The sequence below is a fragment of the Capricornis sumatraensis genome, chromosome 2 (genome assembly GCF_032405125.1).
Source record: "Capricornis sumatraensis isolate serow.1 chromosome 2, serow.2, whole genome shotgun sequence".
Taxonomy (NCBI): domain Eukaryota; kingdom Metazoa; phylum Chordata; class Mammalia; order Artiodactyla; family Bovidae; genus Capricornis; species Capricornis sumatraensis.
The window spans coordinates 124,005,364-124,030,977 of record NC_091070.1 but is presented as its reverse complement, the minus strand read 5'-3'; the positions used below and the strand labels follow the sequence as shown (position 1 = coordinate 124,030,977).

Below are 25,614 nucleotides of genomic sequence, written 5' to 3'. Positions count from 1 at the left end.
TAATAATAGGTTATAGTAATAAAAATTAGAGGAGAAATAGAAGATTTAACAATTAAAAAAAAAGGTTAGAAAAAAAAAAAGAAGAGAAAAAAAAAAGAAAAAAAAAAGGAATGATTTTTAAAATAGTAAAAATATATCTGGCTCTTCTCTGATGTTTTGGGCCATGTGGGATCACTTCCAAGGTGGTTCCCTCTGTTTAACTTCTTCCGTTTGCTGGTTTTTCAGGCTCACTAGTTCAGTCGCGCTGTGGGGAGGGGGAATGCCGCAAACTAATAGCGCTGTCGTGTGCTCACAGTGTCACAGCCCCGCTTGACCTGTCCCTTCTCGCGGCGCACAAACCGCTCCGGCTCTACGATGCACAGCCGGGAACCGTCTGGGGCCGGCCCTAGGCTGCGTGCACTTCCCGGTCCAAGCCGCTCATGTTTGGCGCTCAGGCAGCCCTCAGAGGCACAGATTCGGCTGGGACTGCGCTTTGTGCCCTTCCCAGGTCCGAGTAGCTCAGGAGTTTGGCGAGCGCGATCGCCGCGGCTTGTCTCCTTTTCTGTCGCTGCTGCTCAACTTTCTGGGTGGACCGCTGGCGTCCCCCGTGAGGCAGATTGTGACTGTCCAGCACCCCCAGAAGTCTTAGCAAAGAAGCCCGCTTGCAGTTAGGTAAGTAAAGTCTCTCCGGGTCTGCAATTGCCCCTTTCCAGTCCTTACGGCTCTGGCTGCCTGTCCCCGGCGGGGGATGGTCTGCAGCCGGCTTTTTCCGTTCCGTCCTTTGTTCTGTGCTCGGTCCCGGCGGCGTCTTATGTTCGAGCTTTTCGTGCTGTAGCTATCCCACAGTCTGGTTTGCTAGCACAAGTTAGATCGTTCTGGTTGCGCATGGGGCGTTCCTGCCCGATTCTTACAAAGCACTGCAGCCCGCGCCTCCCGCGCGTCCCTGCCCTGCCCCCACTTCCCAATGGCGGATGCAGGCGTCTGTGCTGCTTTTCCGCTGGGGGAGTTACTGTTGGGCTTGTAATCTCTTAGTTTTAATTATTTCTTTATTTTTCCTTCCTGTTATGTTGCCCTCTGGGTTTCCAAGACTCGCCACAGACTCGGCAGGGAGAGTGTTTCCTGGTGTTTGGAAACCTCTCTTCTTAAAATTCCCTTCCCGGGATGGGCTTCCCTTCCCGGGACGGGCTTCCCTTCCCGGGACGGAGTTCCCTCCCCACCTCCTTTGTCTCCTTTTTCGTCGTTTATATTTTTTCCTACCTGTTTTTGAAGACAATGGTCTGCTTTTCTGGTTGCCTGCTGTCCTCTGCCAGCCTACAGAGGTTGTTTTGTGGAGTTTGCTCAGCGTTGAAATGTTCTTTTGAGGAATTTGTGAGGGAGAAAGTGGTCTTCCCGTCCTATTCCTCCGCCATCTTTATGCTCCTCTCTGCCTGGGTTTTTGCTGGGGCTGGTGATCTCCCCCCACGTACCGTCAATCTCATGTTGGTCTCACATCTTGTAGCACAGCCTCAGGTTTCCCCGGACTCCTGGTCAACCTGTATCACCAAAGTTTCACCAGCTCAAGTGGGGAGAGGGGGGAAAGTGCAGATTGTCTGATTTCACCAGAAACACCTTCAATCTTGCCACAGAGTCACATAGCGTTCTTGGACTCAGGAAAGAGAACTGCACACTCAGAAAACACAGCTTCCTTCTCACCAGAGAACCTCTGTCTTGATGGCATCACAGAAACCATGGTTTCATTGAGAAGCAGACTCATCCTGAAGCTCCTTTAAATCATATCCCCTCCTTCTTACAGTGTCTAACCACATGTTACCCTAGTGTAACTAGCACAGGACTTTGCCAGTGGAACCTCAGGGAACCTCAAAATGATGGAGTTCATTAGTCCCAGACGTTTAGCCAAGAGGCATGCGGGATCAGATATGGAACAAAAAAGATTCCTGTCAACACAGCTTAGTTTGCTCCTGAGAGACACAGGCACTCCTGTGCCTGCACCAGGAATCACTGTCTGGAATTTTAACTCTAATCTCACCCTGCACGTCATAGCAAACATGGAAAAGGCCACACTCCTTGTGCCTCCGTTTTCCCAGCCCCAGGACACTGAAGTCGAAAGAGCCACTACTACCTTTCCTGGACTGTGGTCAGGTTGGAATCCAAAATGACCAAGGAAATGGAGACCAATCCTGGAGACTTGCAGTTTCTTAGAGGGAAGACAGTGATCGTTCATTGCTTTGGTGACCATGACCTCGAAGACTTACTGTATTTCTGTAGCTGGTTGGCCAGGGAGTAAGCAGTAGCTTGGGATATGAGGAATTTCTCTGTGAGGTCTCTGAAGTCCTGCTTGCACTTTGCCAGCTGCAACCGAAGCTCCTGGTTGATTTCCATAAGGGTAGGTTCTGCCCTCAGATCTGATAAAGAGGGAAGACATACTGCCATGGTGACATGTGGTAGAAGGGGTAGAAGCCAGAGGTGGGGAGGAGATACCCAATATATGGGGGATTAAAGACAAGCAAAGTCACATTAGTTTAATCAGCACTGAGGGATGACAAAAACTGGAATTCCTGACTTACTGTTGGAAACAACTAGAGGGTTCTCAACCACAAAAAGAAGTTGAAGATGCCAGAGCTCAGAGCCAAAGGAGCTGCTTGGGGCTCAGACTCAGACAGAAGTGAAGGAGGGGGACCCAGCGTGCTAGGCCACCATCTGGAGTTGCCATAACAGAACTGGTAGGGGGAGGGGTTCATGGAATCTTGGGGGCCCCTGCCTTCCAGGTGCCTACGCCATGACCGTTTGTGAACATTACCACTGATAGCACCCAAGCCCTCAGCAGCCACTCTGATGTTGACTACACATGTCCCGATACCACTGATCTATCTCCTTCCAAACACTATCTAAGCTGAGTTCTCATTGTTCACTCTTCTGTGTATAAAAATATTAACGGGAGAAATGCTTTGCCAGCAGGTCTTAATTTCTGTCGGGCTATCATAAAGTCACCTCACTTCAGTTCAGTTCACTTCATTTCAGTCACCCAGTCATGTCCAACTCTTTGGAACTCCATGGACTGCAGCACACCAGGCCTCCCTGTCCATCACCAGCTCCTGGAGTTCCCTCAAATTCACATCCATTGAGTCAGTGATGCCATTCACCATCTCATCCTCTGATGTCCCCTTCTCCTCCCACCTTCAATCTTTCCCTGCATCAGGGTCTTTTCCAATGAGTCAGTTCTTTGCGTCAGGTGGCCAAAGTATTGGAGTTTCAGCCTCAGCATCAGTCCTCCCAGTGAATATTCAGGATTGATTTCCTTTAGGATGGACTGGTTGGATCTCCTTGTAGTCCAAGGGACTCTCAAGAGTTTCTCCAACACCACAGTTCAAAAGTATTAATTCTTTGACACTCACTTTCTTTATAGTCCAACTCTCACATGCATACATGACTACTGGAAAAACCATATCACCTCATCTTCTCTTTAAACAGACCTTAAGGCTTTTCCACAAGTGAAGAACGTCACACTTGTAGACTGTCATGAACTTCTTCTCTGGGTCTTCTCCAGTTTAGTCTGTGTCCTAAAAACTGTAGGGTAAAAATCAGAGTACAATACTAAGTGATTAAATAATTTTTAAAAATATTTCCTCTCCCATCTCAGTATTCTTTTGCTGCATCCTGTTGTTATCTCAATTTCTTCTCTTTACTGGGCAGCATGTTGGCTTCAGAATGAACTTAAATTTGACATCCCTACTTTCTAAATTCTTCCTCTGGGTCTGGGTTGTTTTATTTGATTATTTTTTGAAAATGTTACTAAACACCACATTTCATATTTCATTTATGTATTTCATTATAGCCTCACAAGAGCTCTTTCCAGGCTGTCAAAGTGACTAAAAGAGTTCATGTGTACATCCTTGAATACACAGTGTGCTTGTGCTCAGTCACCTCATTCTTGTCTGACTCTTTGCGATCCCAGGACTGTAGCCCATCAGGCTGCTCTGTCTATGGGGATTCTCCAGGCAAGAATACTGGAGTGGGTTGCTATGCCCTCTTCCAGGGGATCTTCTTGACCCAGAGATCCAACTTGCACCTCCTGTGTCTCCGGCATTGCAGGCTGATTCTTTACCACTGAGCCACTGAGTCCATGGGGTGCCTATCTGTTTAGGAAAGATGTGACAGCCTCGTGCTATTGTTCTGTGTTCATTCAGGTCACCCACCTATTGAACAGACCAGGGTTCCAGAGCAGTGTTTGTGGCACACAGTTGGATCCATCTCTTTGAGTTTTCCTCATGCCATTGACCTGTGGTTGTATTCCAAAAACAGAGCACGGTTAAGTTCAAGGTCATAGGTCAGGGATCATGATGATCCAAAGTGAACATAAGCATTGTGTTCAGTGATATAGAAGCTGAGTTTGGGGAAAGAGAGACAGGCAGGCCCTCGGACAGTGATGGTCTGAACCAACTCCTCACTTCCTTAGCATCTCTTCCTACCCGGGTCTTGTGAGTCTGAGACTTTTGGAACCCCCATAGCATCCATCTCTTCAGTTTAGCTGTTGGTCTAACCTGGATGGAGGGTGAAATGGGTGTGACAACAGGCCACTGAGCATTTGTTCACGTTAAGGTAAAAGATACAAATCTGGAACAACTACTTAGAAAGCTTGTCTTCCCCACATCCCCACACAGTCCTCCAACTACAATGCTTAATGATAGTTGGTGTGTGAGATTCAGCAAAGGCTTTAAGGAAATCTATTTTCTGGTTTCTGTGGGGGCCTGACATTCTGTGGGAGAAAGAAAAATGTGTCAAATGTCTTCATTTTAAATATGATGAAACCAAAAAAGCTCACAAAAGGTATCTGACTTGAGGTCAAACACGGATGAATTTTGCCATGCTGAGCGCCGAAGAACTGATGCTTTTGAACTGTGGTGTTGGAGAAGACTCTTGAGAGTCCCTTGGACAGCAAGGAGATCCAACCAGTCCATTCTAAAGGGGATCAGCCCTGGGTGTTCTTTGGAAGGAATGATGCTGAAGCTGAAACTCCAGTACTTTGGCCAAGTCATGCAAAGAGTTGACTCATTGAAAAAGACTTGATGCTGGGAGGAATTGGGGGCAGGAGGAGAAGGGGATAACAGAGGATAAGATGGCAGGATGACATCACCAACTCGATTGACGTGAGTTTGAGTAAACTCCAGGAGATGGTGACGGACAGGGAGGCCTGGCGTGCTCCGATTCATGGGGTCACAAAGAGTCGGACACAACTGAGCAACTGAACTGAACTGAAATTTACTGAATAGAAGTATTAACAGGTACAGTTCATTAACTGATACCGTGCCAGACATTTCACACATATTTTGATACTTCTTTCATCATAATCATTCAAGGTAACATCATTGTAGAAGAGGTACATTAAAAAATTTATTAGACCAAAGTTAAAATTAAAAAAAAAAAAAAAGACCACTTTGTCAAGGCAAGTAAGCTATTGCCTTGCATTTTGTAGGTAGGAGAAAACTACTGTTTTTATCCTGCCTTTGTCCCATTTCATACTCCTCTTTTTCTCTGTGACCTAGAGCCCTACCTTTTTTCAACTAAACCATTTTTATGCACTGAGCAATTGCAGAAGGGATGGATGGGCCCTTCTAAGACTTCCTGAGTGCTTATGTGTTTCAGGACACCAGATGCCCTCTGGAGCCAGAGCAGCCCGTCTGTTAGAACGTGTGCTGTGCTAAGTTGCTTCAGTCGTGTCCCACTGTTTCTGATCCTATGGACTGTAGCCCTCCAGCCTCCTCTGTTCACGGAATTTCCCAGGCAAGAAGACTGGAGTGGGTTGCCATTTCTTCCTCCAGGGAATCTTCCTGACCCAGGGATCAAAACCGTGTCTCTTGCATGTCCTACATTAGCAGGCGGGTTCTTTACCACTAGCACCCCCTGAGAATCCCATCTGTTAGAATGGGCAGCTGCTTTCCCAGCCCACTGAAGTTACCAGAACGTCCCAGGACAGAAAGGATCACTTCCCTTCAACTCAAGGATCTTGTCTCTCAGTGACTGTGCTCTATAGGGCTGAACTCTCCTGAAATTGAATGCTCTTGCTAACTTTCTGGTTTCTTGTTAGGTGGCTTGAGTGTTTATAAAATTTTCTAACAAACATCATTGCTGAAGTTTGCATTCATAGCAATACGATTTATTTTTTAGAAAGTGGCAGCTTGGAGAAGATTGGTCCCATCAATGAGCAAAGAAGGGTGAATTTAGCTTCCACTCAAAACATGACTGAATTTAAAACTAGGGCTCTCACTTTCCTCAAGGTGGATAGTCAAGGGCCACAGGCATGTGTCCCCAAGGACTTGCGTCTCTGCTGTACACTGGACAAGAGTAAAATGGGGTCAGATGGGCCTAGTCCTTCAATGCTAGAGTCTTCCAATAGTACTCTGCTTTAGTCACTGGACTGGAAACACCCTTGTTCTTCTGCTCTGTCCTCCTTCTGTGTTTGGCCCATGGACTGCAGCCTCCCAGGCTCCTCCATCCATGGGATTCTCCAGGCAAGAATACTGGACTGGGTTGCCATTTCCTTCTCCAGGGGATCTTCCTGACCCAGTGATCGAACCCAGGTCTCCCACATTGCAGGCAGACACTTTAACCTCTGAGCCACCAGGGAAGCCCTAAAAGGTATGCAGCTCAGTTGTTCTGTCCCCAGGCTGATCACTGTAGGAATCACCTGGGAGAGTTAGTACCCAAACAAGTGCACAGTCCTCACTGTAGCAACTGAGATTCAGCAAGTGCAGGTAGGACCTGGAACCTGTCTGTTAAAGGTACTCAGGTGTGCACTTACTCTTACCCACTGGTTTCATTGTCCTCCCTCATGATTCGAGGGGATGATTATTTCATTTATGGTACTTCTAGTGTTCAGAATTGACTGGCGCCAAAAACATGACTCTGCTGCTTTGCAGAGGAAGAAACTGAGGCACAGAGAGGGTCTCTAACGGGGCAAGACACCCCGTGCTGGAAGGGCTGGAGCCACACCCGGGTCGTGTTCCTTCTACTCTGAAACCCCTTCCCACATTTTCCAGTTCACTCCTGTGTCACATTCTTCCAAGTAGCTGTGTCCTTCACCTATACTGCATTTCTACCAAAATCTTCCCAAGTGTATTAATAATTTCTCATTTGATACAGTTTTTCACAACAGATAATTTGCAGAAAAGTCTATCATTACCCCGTGATGCATACTGGTGACTTTATTTAAAAACTGGATATGGCTATCACTTACTCTCTCCTCTTTCATTCATCAATTTGTGTTCTGTTTACTTAAACCAGTTAGTGTCTTAATTACTGTGTTTTAACCTGAGTTTTGAAATCTAGTAGAGTTAATCCTCCAACTTAATTCTTCTTCAGTGTGTCTTGGCTAATTGAGATACTTTGATTTCCATTGACATGTTATAATTAGCCTGCAAAATATACCTCCCCCCAAATGTAGGGGCAGTACTATTGAGAATAACAAGGATTTGACATTCTAAAATATTGTCTTCCAATCTATGAATATAACATGCATTTCTATTCATTTAGGTTTTCTTTAATTCTCTCAGCAGTAGTTTTCAGGAATCATCAGTCTGTATTCTTAAGCATTAAATGATCATGGATGTTTATTTCTATTATGTTTTATTGAATTTCATTTCCTAATACTGCTGGTATGGAGAAATGTGGGAGATTTTTATATGAATCCTCTTGACTGCACCATTTAAAAATATACAACTAAATGCATTTTGATAGATGTATACAATATGGAAACCACAGCTCCCATCAAGATGCAGGGTTTTTCCATCAGTCACAACTTTCCTTGTTCCCCTTTGCAGTGCATCACTCCCTCAACGCTTAGCCCCAAGCAACCAGTGTAGATGAATTTGTCTTTTTAACACATTTATAAAATGGAACAGTATACATATTCTTCCTTGTCTGCAAATTAAGCACTCAACACATAGTTAAGAGAAGATGTATGTAAAGCTTCAAATTGTAAATGCAGAAGAGGATTGTTACCATCTCTGCTTCAGAAATGAGTCCCATTATCTTGTCCCCTGAGAAGAATGAAGATCACTAATTTTTCTCCAAACACCATTTATCCACCTTATTGCACCCTTATTTGGAGGACATCCATGTGTGGGCACTTCCAGGTTTCAGGCTGGGGTTCTAGTGCAGAGCCTCAAGGTCTCATCGTCCTCCTCCTGGAACTGGTGCTCCCAGCAGTATAAACCAACTGGATCCATTGTGTAGATCTCTTTGGCAGGTGCACAAGTTCGCTGTGAACCAGGATTAAGTTACCCTCCTGGTCCTTCCTGCTCAGCTCAGGTTGCTCCTTGAGAACTTAGATGATGCTGTGCATTCCTCAATTCCTATTGTACTTTCCAAGCTCAACTTGTGCTTGTCCTCGCCTCCCTTGGCAAACAGCTCCTCGACCATTACCTTGCTTTTCTTTGGGTTTTCTCATCCTCCTAACCTGTTGATTTCCCCTCTTCCATCCCCTCTCTCCTTGCTGTGTTTCCAGTGTGTGGGCCCAGTTGAGGCTCCTATAGGAGACACACAGAGAAGGAGCCAAGGTCAGGTCTTGGCTGCACATCCCAGTGCACATTTAACATGCATCTCACTCTCTCATGCACTCAGGAAAAAACTCAGCAGGAAAGGAATTTGGAGAATTTGAATAACCTTATCTTATAGATGAGGAAACTCAGGCCCGGAGAGATATGGAGATTTTGCCGAAATTCCCACACCCTTATGCAGCACAGCTACCACACAAACCTTGACGACAAGCCTTTGTATCCTAAAGCACCAGGAACCCATGGCTAAATTTCAGGGGACATTTGATCAAACTTACTTCTTATTTCCCTTCCTAAAATAAAAATACCTGACGGACATTTCCCCCAAAAAATTTCATCTCTGTCAGTAGTCCTATGTTTAGACTCGGCATTCCTTTCTCCAGGGTATCTTCCTGACCCAGGGACTGAACTCAGGTCTCCTGCATTGCAGGTGGATTCTTTACCATCTGAGTCACCAGGGAAGCCCAATCTCTTTCCAATAGTCCTATATTTATACTCTGTTTTCCCCCTTGGTGGACACAATGGGACCAAGAAATGCATGAATATTAACTACATCACAGTCTTTATTTAAAAATTAGATGTGATTCTCTGTAAAACATCTGGCTCCTGTGCTACAGGCCCTATTCCTGAGCACCAGGCGCGCTCTGTGCCTTAGTCAGCCCTCCTCCCCAGAGCCTCTTCAAAGCCTGCCACATAGAACATTCAGTAAATACTTGTCAAGCAGATCAATACTAGTTACCAGGAATCACTAACTCTTACTGATGTCTCTACTCCCTACCCTATTTCCATCGATCCTACCCTGTGTCTATGTGAAAACAATGAAAGCACAGCCCTGGTGACAGAAGTTCAAGATGCAAATTCCAACTCCACCAAAATACCAGGTCTGCTGTACATGGTGATTTCATTGCCCTCTTTGTGCACATGGATCTCATGTATAGTGGAGAAGAATATGTATAATAGAGAAAGTAGTACTAACCTTGGATGATTGACTGTGATATCACACAGGAGAGAGGCCCCAATCCCTGGGTGCTGGCTGCACAGTATAGAAAATCTATACCAGAGACCATACAGAGCCTGTTATAAACTTGAGGATAAGGCTCGAGAAACTGCATTTCAGACAAAATTTCCAGGGAGAGTCTCATGAAGGAAAAAGCCCCAACATTAAACAAATGGCCTAGAATGAAGACCTTGAAATCCTAGCAGCAACAAGCATGACTCAGCCTAAGTAAAGCAAGTCCCTTGTCAAGGTGGCTTCTCAAGGGGAAATGTCTCCTTTGCAGGATGGTGCCCAACCTTGCCCAGCCCCACTCTCTTCCAGGACACAACTGGGCAGCAGTGGCCAGGGGTACGTGATGAGACCTCAGGAAGTGAGCATAACTGGACACCTATCCTCAGGCTCCTCCATGTGCCAGCTTCACTCCAAACCCACAGGTAAACACAAAGCTGAGTAGGTCAGCCTATGAAATGAAGTCTCATTTAGGTCCCACCTCTTTTCTACCAGGGCATCCTCTTCCCTTTCTCCTCTAGTCCCTGCTCACAGAGTGAGGTAAAGCAAAGGCCCTAGCAATGCCAAGTCCTTCCAAGTGCACCCCTCATCCTCCCCACCCTGGGCCTCGGGGCAGAGCAGGGGTGTGAGATAGTCAGTGACTACCTCTGTGCTCTCACAGTCACATCCCTCTCAGTCCCTGTACCCTGGTCCCCTCGCAGCCCACTCTAGACCCTTCCAGAATGCCAGGTGCCAACATTTGCAGAACATTCTTCCATCATCAAGAGTAATTACAGAAAGTGGGGTTGTTGCTGCACAGATCCTCACCCCGTAAATGTGCCCTGTGTACAAACCCAATGCACACTCTCCTTATAACTCCTAGCTCCCTGGTCTCCACCTGGTGGAGAGCTGCAGCCACACAGGTGAATGCTGGGCTGCAGCCCAGTTCCAGCAGGAGAGAATTGGGATTCTCAGAAAAAGGCTGTGTCCAGGCAAAATGAGGCATTTGATGGAGTCGGTCATCAGCACCCCACCCACTGCTCTTTCCTGCATCTTTTTTTCTTTTCTTTGCAGTGTTTTTTCCAACTCTCTAATCAGCTGTCAGATTCCTACTTCAGTGCCATACAGACGAAGATAATGTCATACTAGAGATGTTTTTATGCAAACCCACGTGCAGCCATTTATAGAGTAGTAGATAATTGTGACTGAGACTGAACTGGCATTTCCAAATCAGGGTTAGGTACTATGTTGGAGGAAGAAGAGCTAAGAAAAGGCATTTTAAGGTCTGTTTGCAAATAACAGGACATATAGAATAGGCCAATCTCCTTTGGAAAAGCAAATTCACCTGGATTACCTGCTGGAAGGACTGGAGATGGCAAATATTCAAAACTTTAGCAACCAAAGGCAATGGCCTTGATGAGGTGAGGGCTGGTAAGTTGAAACATTAAACGGAAGACATCAGGACAATCATTTTTGCTCCTGTCAAACAAAGACCACATCACAAATCTCTTTGGAAAAGTTGAGTGAGCTTTCTTCCTTCCATAAAAAAGTGATTTGAGGGAATTGTTGAACACCAATCATTAGTCACACAGGATGAGTTGACATGAGGTACTAACTTTTTAAAATTTATTTATTTCTTTATTATTTCTGGCTGTGCTGGGTCTTCATTGCTATGCAGGAACTTTCTCTAGTTGCAGCAAGTGGAGGTTACTCTCTAGTTACCGTGCACAGGCTTCTCATTGCGCCTTCTTTTGTTAAGGAGCCAGGACCCTAGAGCACATGAGCTTCACTACCTGTGGTGACAGAGAAGGCAATGGCAACCCACTCCAGTACTCTTGTCTGGAAAATCCCATGGGTGGAGGAGCCTGGTAGGCTGCAGTCCATGGGGTCTCGAAGAGTTGGACACGACTGAGCGACTTCACTTTCACTTTTCACTTTCATGCATTGGAGAAGGAGATGGCAACCCACTTCAGTTATCTTGGAGAATCCCAGGGATGGGGGGAGCCTGGTGGGCTGCCATCTATGGGGTCGCACAGAGTCTGATACAACTGAAGCGACTTAGCAGCAGCAGCAACACTCTCCCCAGCCTTCTCCTCGCATGAAGGCATTTGCAGCTCTCAGCTCTAGTCCCTAGGAACTTCCCAGGTACTGGCTACTCAGATTCCTCTCCCCACAGACTTTCTCCTTCTCTCTCTCTCTCTGACTCTAGCGCCTGAGCTCAGGGCACAGCTGTTGACTGGCTGACACTAGGAAGCAGTGGACTGACTTGCTTTCACCCGGATGACTTTCAGAAGGGAGCAGAAATGTGGTCACTGAGGAGGCTGGCTGTGGTGGCAGGCTAATGCTTCCCCAAAGAGGTCACATCTGGGTCCCTGGAATCTGTGATTATGTTACTTGACATGGCAAAAGAGACTTTGCACTGTGATTAAATTAAAGATCTTGAGATGGGCACCCCATGGAATCACAAAGGTCCATTTAGAGGGAGGAAAGAGAGTTGGTGTCAGAATAATGTGCTGTGAGAATGACTTGATCAGTTGTAACTAGCTTTGAAGATGAAAGTTGCCTATGAGAGTAGAATGTGGGCATCTTCTAGAGGCTGGACAAGGCAAACAGATTCTCCCCTAGCATCTCCAGGAAGAACCACCACAACCCAACTGTCACGTTGATTTTAGCCCAGGGAGATGCATCCTGAACTTCTGATCTCCAGAATCATAAGATAAGAAATGTGTGTTGTTTTAAGTTGCTACTATGTTACTACTAAATATGTAATAACATGTAACAGTAGCAATAGGGAACTCCTACAGTGGACCTCGGTGAATAAAGAATATTTAAAACCAGTTATGGTGGGAATTTGTTACCGTAGCTTTAGACCAATTACTCTCTCCCCAGAAATGCAAACTTTCAAACTGTTTAATTCTCAGTGTAGAAAATGTAAATAATACGGGATGAGGTACCAACCATCCCCATATAAGAGGTTGAAACCTCGCTTGCACTCAGGCATAAACGTCTAGTGTGCTCCAAGACAGGATAGTGCATGCCTGGTCTATTTGACACAGGGTTGCCAGGGCTGGGGCACTGAATTTACAGTGTTCTTCACTGGGCTAGCTACAGGGCGGTTCTTTGTTATATCTTGATCAACTACTATCTGAACCCCCCTTCCCCTTGATGAGGAATTTTCCATATTCTGCAACTTTTGAGGATCACACACTTACTTAGTTTTCTGAGGGGCTAAGATGTGGATCTATTACCAGGAACTGGTCACTGGGAAAATTCTTTCTGGTCACGGCAACAGAAGAATTTCCCCACAAGATCTTCAGTTTAACACAACCAGGTGCAGCGGAAGGCATGGAGCCATGGCTGGTGTCTAGTGCCCAGGCCCAATAGGGTCTGCACTGAGAAGCTATAGGGTTTGTCACTCAGCAGAAGGCACCAGTGTCCTTTCCATTTGGTTTGTGGGCTCGCTTTCATCAGCCTTTTTTATTTCTCCCAGTTTGTATAAATTCATTCTCCAGTTTTCTGGAGATTCTCTAAGGTATTACTAGCCCTGGATTAAAGTTTATGTCAGATGAAAAGAGCCAGAGTCTATTTCTGATGGTTGCAGAGAGAGAAATGAGGGGTGGGGGCTGTGGGTGGGGAATGAGGAAGAAAGCAAGACTCTTCCTGGAAGTTAACTGTGTGCTGAGTTCCTTTGCTGTTCTCCCCAAGATTTTCCAGAAGTCACCTTCCCCTTCAAGCCAAAGGCACTACAAGGATCAAGTTACTCCATTTCCCCTTGCTCTCTGGTCGGAAAACACAAGTTGGCTGTCTTCTCCAGCCTCCCACTTCTCTGCCTTCAGGTCTAACCCAGTCTTATGCAGTTCAGTTCAGTTCAGTCGCTCAGTCGTGTCCAACTCTTTGCGACCCCATGAATCGCAGCACCCCAGGCCTCCCTGTCCATCACCAACTCCTGGAGTTCACTCAGACTCACACCCATCGAGTTGGTGATGCCATCCAGCCATCTCATTTTCTGTCGTCCCCTTCTCCTCCTGCCCTCAATCTCTCCCAGCATTGGAGTCTTTTCCAATGAGTCAACTCTTCGCATGAGGTGGCCAAACTACTGGAGTTTCAGCCTCAGCATCATTCCTTCCAAAGAAATCCCAGGGTTGATCTCCTTCAGAATGGACTGGTTGGATCTTCTTGCACTCCAACGGACTCTCAAGAGTCTTCTCTAACACCACAGTTCAAAAGCATCAATTCTTCTGTGCTCAGCTTTCTTCACATTCCAACTCTCACATCCATACATGACCACAAGAAAAACCATAGCTTTGACTAGATGGACCTTTGTTGGCAAAGTAATGTCTCTGCTTTTCATATGCTGTCTAGGTTGGTCATAACTTTTCTTCCAAGGAGTAAGCATCTTTTAATTTCATGGCTACAATCACCATCTGCAGTGACTTTGGAGCCCAGGAAAATAAAGTCTGACACTGTTTCCACTGTTTCCTCGTCTATTTCCCATGAAGTGATGGGACCAGATGCCATGATCTTTGTTTTCTGAATGTTGAGTTTTAAGCCAACTTTTTCACTCTCCTCTTTCACTTTCATCAAGAGGCTTTTTAGTTCCTCTTCACTTTCTGCCATAAGGGTGGTGTCATCTGCATGTCTGAGGTTATTGATATTTCTCCCGGCAATCTTAATTCCACCCTGTGCGTCTTCCAGCCCAGCGTTTCTCATGATGTACTCTGCATGTAAGTTAAATAAGCAGGGTGACAATATACAGCCTTGACGTACTCCTTTTCCTATTTGGAACCAGTCTGTTGTTCCATGTCCAGTTCTAACTGTTAATTCCTGACCTGCATATAGGTTTCTCAAGAGGCAGGTTATGTGGTCTGGTATTCCCATCTCTTTCAGAATTTTCCACAGTTGATTGTGATCCACACACTCAAAGGCGTTGGCATAGTCAATACAGCAGAAATAGATGTTTTTCTGGAACTCTCTTGCTTTTTTGATGATCCGGAGGATGTTGGCAATTTGAAGTCTAGTTCCTCTGCCTTTTCTGAAACCAGCTTGAACATCTGGAAGTTCACGGTTCACGTATTGCTGAAGCCTGGCTTGGAGAATTTTGAGCATTACTTTACTAGCGTGGGAGATGAGTGCAATTGTGCGGTAGTTTGAGCATTCTTTGGCATTGCCTTTCTTTGGGATTGGAATGAAAACGGACCTTTTCCAGTCCTGTGGCCACTGCTGAGTTTTCCCAATGTGCTGGCATATTGAGTGCAGCACTTTCACAGCATCATCCTTCAGGATTTGAAACAGCTCAACTGGAATTCCATCACCTCCACTAGCTTTGTTCATAGTGATGCTTTCTAAGGCCCACTTGACTTCACATTCCAGGATGTCTGGCTCTAGATGAGTGATCACACCATCGTGATTATCTGGGTCGTGAAGATCTTTTTTGTACAGTTCTTCTGTGTATTCTTTCCACCTCTTCTTAATATCTCCATCTCTGTTAGGTCCATACCATTTCTGTCCTTTATCGAGCCCATCTTTGCATGAAATGTTCCCTTGGTATCTCTAATTTTCTTGAAGAGATCTCTAGTCTTTCCCATTCTGTTGTTTTCCTCTATTTCTTTGCATTGATCACTGAGGAAGGCCTTCTTATCTCTTCTTGCTATTTGGAACTCTGGATTCAAATGGGAATATCTTTCCTTTTCTCCTTTGCTGTTCGCTTCTCTTCTTTTCACAGCTATTTGTAAGGACTCCCAGACAGCCATTTTGCTTTTTTCCATTTCTTTTCCATGGGGATGGTCTTGATCCCTGTCTCTTGTACAATGTAACGAACCTTTGTCCATAGTTCAACAGGCACTTTCAGATCTAGTCCCTAAATCTATTTCTCACTGCCACTGTATAATCATAAGGGATTTGATTTAGGTCATACCTGAATGGTCTATTGGTTTTCCCTACTTTCTTCCATTTAAGTCTGAATTTTGCAATAAGGAGCTCATGATCTGAGCCACAGTCAGCTCCGAGTCTTGTTTTTGGTGACTCTATAGAGCTTCTCCATCTTTGGCTGCAAAGAATATAATCAATCTGATTTCAGTGTTGATCATCTGGTGATGTCCATGTGTACAGTCTTCTCTTGTGTTGTTGGAAGAGGGTGTTGCTATGACCAGTGTGTTCTCTTGGCAAAACTCTATCAGCCTTTGCCCTGCTTCATTCTGTACTCCAAGGCCAAATTTGCCTATTACGCCAGGTGTTTCTTGACTTCCTACTTTTGCATTCCAGTCCCCTATAATGAAAAGGACATCTTTTGGGGGTGTTAGTTCTAAAAGGTCTCATAGGTCTTCATGTTACTGCTGCTGCTAAGTCGCTTCAGTCGTGTCCAACTCCGTGCGACCCCATAAATGGCAGCCCACCAGGCTCCCCCGTCCCTGGGATTCTCCAGGCAAGAACACTGGAGTGGGTTGCCATTTCCTTCTCCAATGCAGGAAAGCGAAAAGTGAAAGTGAAGTCGCTCAGTCGTATCCAACTCTTCACGATCCCATGGACTGCAGCCTACCAGGCTCCTCCATCCATGGGATTTTCCAGGCAAGAGTACTGGAGTGGGGTGCCATTGCCTTCTCCAGTAGGTCTTCATAGAACTGTTCAATTTGAGCTTCTTCAGTGTTACTGGTTGGGGCATAGACTTGGATTCTGGGATATTGAATGGTTTGCCTTGGAAACGAACAGAGATCATTCTGTCATTTTTTAGATTGCATCCAAGTACTGCATTTTGGACTCTTTTGTTGACCATGATGGCTACTCCATTTCTTCTCAGGGATTCCTGCCTGCAGTAGTAGACTCACTCATTCCAGTCCATTTTAGTTCGCTGATTCCTAGAATATAGACGTTCACTCTTGCCATCTCCTGTTTGACCACATCCAATTTGCCTTGATTCATGGACCTGACACTCCAGGTTCCTATGCAATATTGCTCTTTACAGCATCAGACCTTGCTTCTGTCATCAGTCACATCCACAACTGGTTATTGTTTTTGCTTTGGCTCCATCCCTTCATTCTTTCTGGAGTTCTTTCTCCACTGATCTCCAGTAGCGTGTTGGGCATCTACTGACCTGGGGAGCTCCTCTTTCAGTATCCTATCATTTTGCCTTTTCATACTGTTCATGGGATTCTCAAGGCAAGAATACTGAAGTGGCTTGCCATTCCCTTCTCCAGCCTTATGCAGTAAGAGAAAACAAACCAACCTCAGTCTTCAAGCAAACACGTCATCTTTCTCGCCCTTATTTTAGTCATCAGTTTCTATTTCAGAATCCTCATTTCTTGTATTCTGTATGGTAAGCAAAGGAAAAGCATGGTCCTTGGGATATCGTCAGAATGAAACAGGAAGAATCTGCCCAGAAAATAAGTCTACCGAGTAGCACTTTGAGATGTAACCCTAAATCCGTATGTTTATACACATGAAATATACATATGCTTTTATTTTGCTTCTATACTATTTCTATTCACTGTTTTACAACTTATTTATTACTTAAAAGCTTTTGGATCAGCGTAACACACCATCCCTAAATTTCTCTCCTCGGCGTGCAATCCAGCACGAAAGGTCAGACTCGGAGGAGGCTGGCAAAATCCGTCTGTATCTCCATGTATATGTATGGCTGAGTCCCTTCGCTGTTCACCTGAAACTACCACAACATTGTTAACTGGCTATACCCAAATAAAAAATAAAAATTTTAAAGTGAAAAGAAATAAAACCCGTCTATGTCTCACTTAAAGAGTGAAAGTTATATCGCTCAGTCGTGCCTGACTCTGCAACCCCATGGACTGTAGCCTACCAGAATCCGTATATGGGATTTTCCAGCCAAGTGTACTGGAGTGGGTCACTAATTCCTCCTCTAGGGGATCCTCCCAACCTAGGAATGGAACCCGGGTCCCATATTGTAGGCAGACGCTTTACCGTCTGAGCCACCAATGAAGCCCAAGGTCCTTTCTATCGTTGTAAGCAGGTCGATTGCTAAGGTTGATGAAATCATGACGTCACTTCGTTGTCACAGGGGACTCGCCATTGGTCATCTCGACTGGGGTGGGGCCGAGATTGAATTGAAGGAGAGGCGCCGCCCTAGAGGTCCTGAATGGGGTTGGCTTATGTAAATCTTGCAGTGAAGTGGTACTGTTCCCGGCGAGCCACTGCCCCGGTTATGGAAAATTTCCTGAGATTTCGTTGGAGTTTTTTTAGAAGAGTTATTTGGAGGGCCTGAGAGGCGTGGAAAGGGAGAGGGTGCGGAGGATAGTGGAAGAGTTGCGGGGAAACGGCAAAGTCAGCGTGTGTGTACAGTGAACGTGTCTAAGGCTGTGCGCGGGGGCAGGGGAATGTCAACTCATACTTACCTGGCAGAGGAGACACCATGCTCAAGAAGGTGGTTCTTCCAGGGCGATACTCACCTATTGCACTTTGGGTGTGTTGATCTCTGCGATTTCCTCAAATAGAGGAAACTCGTCTGTGTAATTTGTGGTAGCGGGGGACTACATGTGCGCTTTCCCCCGATTATTAAGTAATAACTGTAGACTCAATCTCTGTCTCCTTGCTGGTGGTTTAGTCATTAAATCATATCCGACTCTGACTCCGTGGACTGTAGTTTGTTAGTAGGTTTTTGTGTCTATGATACCTTTCAAGGCAAGAATACTGGATTTCTTCTCCAGGGAACTTTTTTTGACCCAAAAATCATACTCAGATCTCTTCCATATACACCTCTTGCTTTTACCATGATTCAGAGGATGTTGGCAATTTGATCTCTGGTTCCTCTGCTTTTTCTGAAACCAGCTTGAACATCAGAAAGTTCGTGATTCACGTATTGTTTGAATCCTGGCTTGGAGAATTTTGAGTATTAGTTTACTAGCGTAGGAGATGAGTGCAATTGTGCGGTAGTTTGAGCATTCTTTGGCATTGCCTTTCTTTGGGATTGGAATGAAAACTGACCTCTTCCAGTCCTGTGGCCACTGCTGAGTTTTCCAAATTTGCTTAACTGCTGAAACAACAAAGTCAGACTGGGGACATTAAACAGAGATTTTCAGGAGACTTGGCATCAGGTGAAGGACAGGGAGTGATCCCTGAGAGATGGGAAACAATGGCTCCAATTTATTGCATGGAAAGTTCCCAAGTGAGGCACCAGGAGCAAACTGAAAACCAGCCCAGTGGACCTTGCTGAGCTGAGAACACAAATTCCTGGATGCCAAGGGAGCTAGAGACCATAGGACAAACTCCCAGGGAGGAGAGAGATGCTGAAGGTAATCAGGGGAGCCCTGCAAAGGAGACTCCTGCAGTGAGCAGCAAAGTACTGATCAGAGCAGCCCTGGGAGAAAACTCCCCAAAGTCAGGGGGAAATCTTTGATAGGGTCAGAGAAAACAGAAAGCCTGGAGAATCCCATGGACAGAGAAGCCTAGAAGGCTACAGTCCATAGGGTCAACAAGAGTCGAACGCTGAAGTGACTTAGCACGCATGCTCACACAACCTGAAATTGAATGCTCTTTTTAACTTTCTGATTTCTTGTTAGGTGGCCTGAGTATTTATAAAATTTTCTAACAACCATCTTTGTTGAAGTTTACATTTATAGCAATATGATTTTTTTGGCAATATAATTTATGTGTATAAAGTGGCAGCTTGGAAAAGACTGGTCCCTTCAATGAGCAAACAAGGGCAAATTCAATTTTATCTCAAAGTCAGCTTGAATATGAAACTACGGATCTCACTTTCCTCAAGGTGAACGGTCAGATGCCTCAGGCATCTGTCCCCAAGGGCTTGGATCTCTGCTATAAACGGAACAAGAGTAAAATGGGGTCAGATGGGCCTGGTCTTCAATTCTAGAGTCCTCCAATAGTTCTCCTCTGCATTAGAACACGCATGTTCTTCTGCTCTTTCCTACTTCTGTATTTGGGGTCAAAGTTATACAGCTCCGTGTGTTCTACCCCTCAAGCTGATCGTTTTAAGAATCACCTGGGAGAGTTGGTACCCTACAAGTCACAGTCCTCATGTGCAGCAATTCTGACTCAGCAAGTTGAAGTGTGAACTAAAATCTATTTGATAAAAGTACTCGATGTGCACTTAATTTTACCCACTGCCTAAAACAAAATGCACAAAATTGAAGAGCACAAATCAATGAATTCAACATACATATGCATTGTATAATCACCATGCAAATCAAGATATAGAACATCGTCCTCCACTCCCCAAAGTTCTGCCATGTTACTTGCTAGTCAATCCCCATCAGCTAGAGATAAATATGTTCTGAATCCTCTCATTATAGATTAATCTTCCTTATTCTTGCACTTCATGTGAATGAATGATGCTCTATGTTGTCTTTTTTCTCTGTTCTTTCATTCAGTTTTGAGGTTCAATCTTAACTGGTCATGTCAATAATTTGGCTTTATTTTTATGCTAAGAAATACCCTGTTTTATGATTACAGCACAACTGGATTTTCCATTTTTCTCATGATGAACAGATCTCTTTTTGTTTATTAGGCACAAAGTAAGTATGAATAACTGTACACAAGTTATTTTGTCTAGATATCCATTTGGGTACATATACCTAAGTTGAGAATTGCTTGATCAATGAGTAGAAACTGACCCAGACTTTGCAAAGTAGTTGTGTCATTTTACATTTCCTCTCAAATATAAGCTTGATCCAGTTTCTGTACATTCCCACAAACTTAGTATTGTCAATCTTTTAAATTTTAGCCATTCTGATGTGTGTAGCGGTTTCTAATTTTGGTTTCCAAAAGTTAATTTGTCATTTGGATATCTGGTACTATAAAGTGCCACTTCAAATATTCAGCTCATTAATAAACTATATTATTTGTAATTTTCTTTGTGATTTGTTTGATTTTTTATATATTTTGAGAAGTCTCTTGTCAGATATACATACTGCAAGTAATACATATGGTCTATGACTTGCCTTTTCACTTTTTAAGAATATAATTGCTTTACAGTGTTGCATTAGATTCTGCTGTACAATGAAGAGAATTGGCTAAATCCATATATATACATCCTCCACCTCTTGGAATTCCCTTCAACCCCCACTCCCATCCTACCCATCTAGGTCCTCACAGAGCACAGAACTAAGCCACTTGTGCTATACAGCAGCTTCCCACTCGATCTCTATTTTATACATGGTAGTGTATATAAATAGCAAATTATGTTAAGTTTAAAGATTTAATATTTCATGAAATTCAGTTTAATTTTTTCAATCTATGGCAAGTGCCTCGGCATTATGTATAAGTAATTTTTGGTTTTGCCTTAGTCAAGAAAGGGATTCCCTGATAGCTCAGCTGGTAAAGAATCCACCTGCAATGCGGGAGACCCTGGTTCAGTCCTTGGGTCAGGAAGATCAGGAGACCCTGGTTCAATCCCTAGGTCAGGAAGATCAGGAGACCCTGGTTCAATCCCTAGGTCAGGAAGATCCACTGGAGAAGGGACAGGCTACTCACTGCAGTATTCTGTGTAGTCCATGGGGTCACAAAGAGTTGGACACGACTGAGCAACTTTCACTTTCACTTTAGTCAAGAAAACATTTCTATTATCCTTTTAAAAGCACTGTAATTTAAAAACAATGTTTCTAATTAACTTTATGGAGAGAAGTGCATTTAATATTAAATTATTTATAAATGAACAGTCATTTGTTGTAGCATAATTTGCAGAAAAATAATTTATTATCCCCCTACACATATTGGTGACTTTATTTTAAAAAATCAAATAACTGGAGATGTGTAAACTTTGTACTCTTTCACATTCATATATTTGTGTTTATTTATACTAGTATTATAGCATTTTAATTGTTGTTCAGTCACTAAGTTGTCAGACTCTTTGCAACCTCATGTACTACAATGTGCCAGGCTTCCCTGTCCCTCACTATCTTCTGGAGTTTGCTCATGTCCATTGAGTTGGTGACATCATCCAACCATCTCATCCTCTGTTGCCCCCTCCTCCTCCTGCCCTCAATCTTTCCCAGAATCAGGATCTTTTCCAGTGAGTCAGCTCTTTGAATCAGTATCAGCAAAGTATTAGAGTTTCACTTTTGCATCAATCCTTCCAATAAATATTCAAGGTTGATTTCCTTTAGGATTGACTGGTTTGATCTCCTTGCCATCCAAGAGACTCTCAAGAGTCTTCCCCAGCACCACAATTCAAAAGCATCAATTCTTTGGCACTCAACCTTCTTTATGGACCAACTCTCACATCTGTACATAAATGCTGGAAAAAACATAGCTTTGACTATACAGACCTTTGTCAGAAAAGTGGTGTCTCCACTTTTTAATACACTGTAAGATGTGTCAAAGCTTTTCTTCCAAGGAGTAAGTGTCTTTTAATTTCATGGATACAGTCACCAGAGTCCACTGTGAAGGAAACAGCAACCCACTCCAGTATTCTTGCCTGGAGAGCCCCACTGACAGTATGAAAAGAGCATCCTATTGTCTCAGTGTAAACTAGGAATTTGCTTTCCCCCTTTTTTACTTTAGTTACTTGCTCCAAAATTAGGAATAAAATACCAAGTTCTATAATTCTGGGAATAAGATCGATACATAAATTATTTTTTATATGGAGAAAGTCTGGAAAGTAGCTTATAAGAGAGGAAACCATTAATCATGAATCATTATGACAAGCATGAACCTATAAGACAAATGCAACTTGCCTCCTTATCTCTCCAGCTGGCCAAGACATCATCAGTAGCTACCGATACTAGCAGTTTTCTCTAGAGACTGTGGTGGAGCTGAATGCTTTGAGCCAACATGGAGCCCAGGTGCTAGCTGTATCCTGAAAGGCTCAAATCTGGCTAAGAACCAGGATTTGGGGGCCAGAAGAGACATACAATTTTTGGGAAAATGAGAAAGGGGACCAGACCACCCACGTGGTCATGGTAGCCAGCACTGACCATCTCTTCCAATGAACCCACCATCCACTACACCTCTCATGATTTTGTTGTTATTAGATGGAGAACTCCATGAAATTGGGGATAATATTTCGTCCATCACTGTGTGCATGACTCCTGGCATTGATTCACACACTGACGAGGCTCTCAGAAACATTTGTTCACTGACTGGATAGACATGGTTACAAGTCTTCACTCATCTCAGTTACGTTCCTGTACAACTGTGCAGTCAGGGATGCTCTACTTTCTCCCAGGATGTAGCAATCCCCTTCCTTAGAGAGAAGCCTGACTGTACTATCCTTGCCCTAGGACACTCACCTGAGCTGACTCTGAAAACACGACTGTCCTCAGGGATTCCTCTCAACGGTTCACACTGTCATTAGGAAGAGATGTCCTTAGCATATCCTCCCATCCTCTGGTGGCCATGATATCCCACCTGAGGAGAGCCACCACATTTGGTTGACACTATGTACTTGTATTCATGCTCTCATTGTTTAAATTCCTCATGGATATAACTGATATCTGAACTCTAAGTTGTTAACACAGCATAACGCAGATTAAACATTCAACATGTAGTGAACAGATGCTGTGTGTAAAGCCCCCAAACTATAAATCCAGAAGAATATTATTACCATTTCTGCTTCAGAAACAGGGTCCCATTAATCTGGCCCCTGGTATGAATACATATCTCTAATTCTCCAAACATCATTTATCCACCTTATTGCACCGTTCCTTAGAGGACATCCACTGTGTGGCCACTTCCAAGTTTGAGGCTGGGGGTCTAGGGCTGAGCCTCAAGGTGCCATTGTCCTCCTCCTGGAACTGGTGCTCCCAGCAGTATAAACCAACACTGATCCAGCGTGTGGATCTCCTTGGCAGGTGCACAAGCTCACAGTGGACTAAGTTACTCTCCGGGTCCTTCCTGCTCAGCTCAGGCTGCTCCTTGAGGACTTGGATGATACTGTGCATTCCTCACTTCCTCTTGAATTTTCCAAGCTCAACTTGTCTTTATCCTCACCTCCCTTGGCACACAGCTCCTCGACCATTACCTTGCTTTCCTTTGGGGTTTCTCATCCTCCAAACCTGTTGAGTTCCTTTCTTCCATCTCCTGAGTTCTGTGTTTCCAGTGTGTGGGCTCAGTTGAGGCTCCCAGGAGACACACAGAGAAGGGACCAAGGTAAGGTCTTGGCTGCAGGTTCCAACACATACTTAACATGCATCTCAGTCTCTCATGCACTCAGAAAAAATCTCAGAAGGAAGGGAATTTGGAGAATTTGAATGACCTCATCTTACTGATGAAGAAACTGAGGCCCAGAGATTGGAGATTTCCCCTAAATTCCACCACCACTTGCCACTGTAGAGCCACCACAAAAACCCTGGGCACAAGTTTTTCTGTCCAAAAGCACTAGGAATCCAAGGTTGAATTTCAGGGGGCATTAGATAAAGCATACGTACTTCCACTCTTAAAAATAGCCGAAGGATATTTCCCCCCCAAAAAATGTTGATCTCTGTTCAATAGTCCTATATTTATACTGTTTTCCATCTTGGCTGACACTCTAGGAGCAAGGAATATATGATTATTAAATACATCACTGTCATTTGGGCTTCCCTGGGAGCTCAGCTGGTAAAGAATCTGCCTGCAATGCAGGAGACCTCAGTTCGATTCCTGGGTCGGCAAGATCCCGTGGAGAAGGGATAGACTACCCACTCCAGTATTCATGGGCTTCCCTGGTGGCTCAGATGGTAAAGAATCTGCCTGCCATGGGGGAGACCTGGTTTTGATCCCTGGACTGGGATCATATATTTAATAATATATGATTATGAAATACATCACAGTCATTATTAAAAATACACATGTGGAGATTCCCTGGTGGCTGAGCGGTAAAGAATTCGCCTGCCAATGCAGGCGACCTGGGTTCCACCCCTGATCCGGGAAGATCCCACATGCCACAGAGCAGCTAGGCCCGTGGGGCACAACGACTGAGCCTGTGCCCTAGGGCCTGGGAGCCACGACTGCTGAGCCCACGTGCTGAGTCCGGGACCCACAACAAGAGAAGCCACGGCAATAAGAAGCCCCCACACCACAACTGGAGAGGAGCCCCAGGTCTCCACAACTAGAGAAAAGCCCACAAAGCAACAGCGACCCAGCACAGCCAAAAATAAAACAAAACTAAAATAATAATAATATATATGTGATTCACTGTGAAACAACTGACTCTTGTGCTCAAGGTCGTCTTCCTGAGAGCAGGTGCTCTGTGTACCTTGTTCACCCAAGGCCTCCCCAAGAGCCTGCCTGATACAAGATTCAGCAAATACTTGTCAAGCAGATCAATATGAATCGTCAGGAATCACTAACTCTTACTGATATCTTCTCTTCCCTACCCTGTTTCCATCAGATGCAAATACCAATTCCATCATGTACCAAGTTTGCTTTACATGGTGATTTCATTACCCTCTTTGAGCATATGGATCTCGTATATGATAGAAAAGAATGTAGCATGTAAAATAAGGAAAGTGGTACTAACCTTGGATGATTATGATATCATACAGGAGACAGGCCCTAATCCTCAGGCACTGGCTGTACAGTATAGAAAATCTACACCACAGACACTACAGGGCCTGTTATAAACTTGGGGGTGAGGCTCAAGAAACTGTATTTCAGACAAAAATTCCAGGGAGATTCTCATGCAAGGAAAAAGCCCCAACATTAAACAAATGGCCTAGAATTGAGACACCCTCCAAAATTAGTGGCAACAAGAATGACTCAGCTTAAGTACAGCAAGTCCCTTATCAAGAGGGACTCTCAAGGGGAAATGTCTCCTTGTCCAGGATGGGTGCATAACCCTGCCCAGCCCCACTCTCCTCTAGGACAGAACTGACTGAGCAGCAGTGGCCAGGGGTACGTGATGAGACCTCAGGAAGGGAGCATAATTGGGGACCTATCCTCAGGCTCCTCCATGTACCAGCTTCACCCCAAACCCTCAGGTAAACACAAACCCAAGTAGGTCAGCCTGTGAAATGAAGTCTCATTTAGGATCCACCCCTTTCCTACCAGGGCAGCATTTTCCATGTCTCCTCTAGTCCCTGCTCACAGAGTAGGAATCAAGGAAGCGGCCCTGGCAGTGCTGAGTCCTGCCAGGCACATCATTCTCCCCACCCTGGGCCTCAGGGTGGAGCAGGGGTGTGAGAGAGTCAGTGACCTCTGTGC

The 25,614-nt window shown here is 44.7% G+C and overlaps 1 non-coding gene across 1 annotated transcript; it reads left to right on the top strand.

Annotated features, from left to right (window-relative positions):
- Window positions 1-17,865: 17,865 nt before the first annotated feature.
- Window positions 17,866-18,029, top strand: LOC138074825 (U1 spliceosomal RNA). The gene has a single exon (XR_011144629.1). It is a non-coding gene; the product is annotated as a U1 spliceosomal RNA (small nuclear RNA).
- Window positions 18,030-25,614: the final 7,585 nt, after the last annotated feature.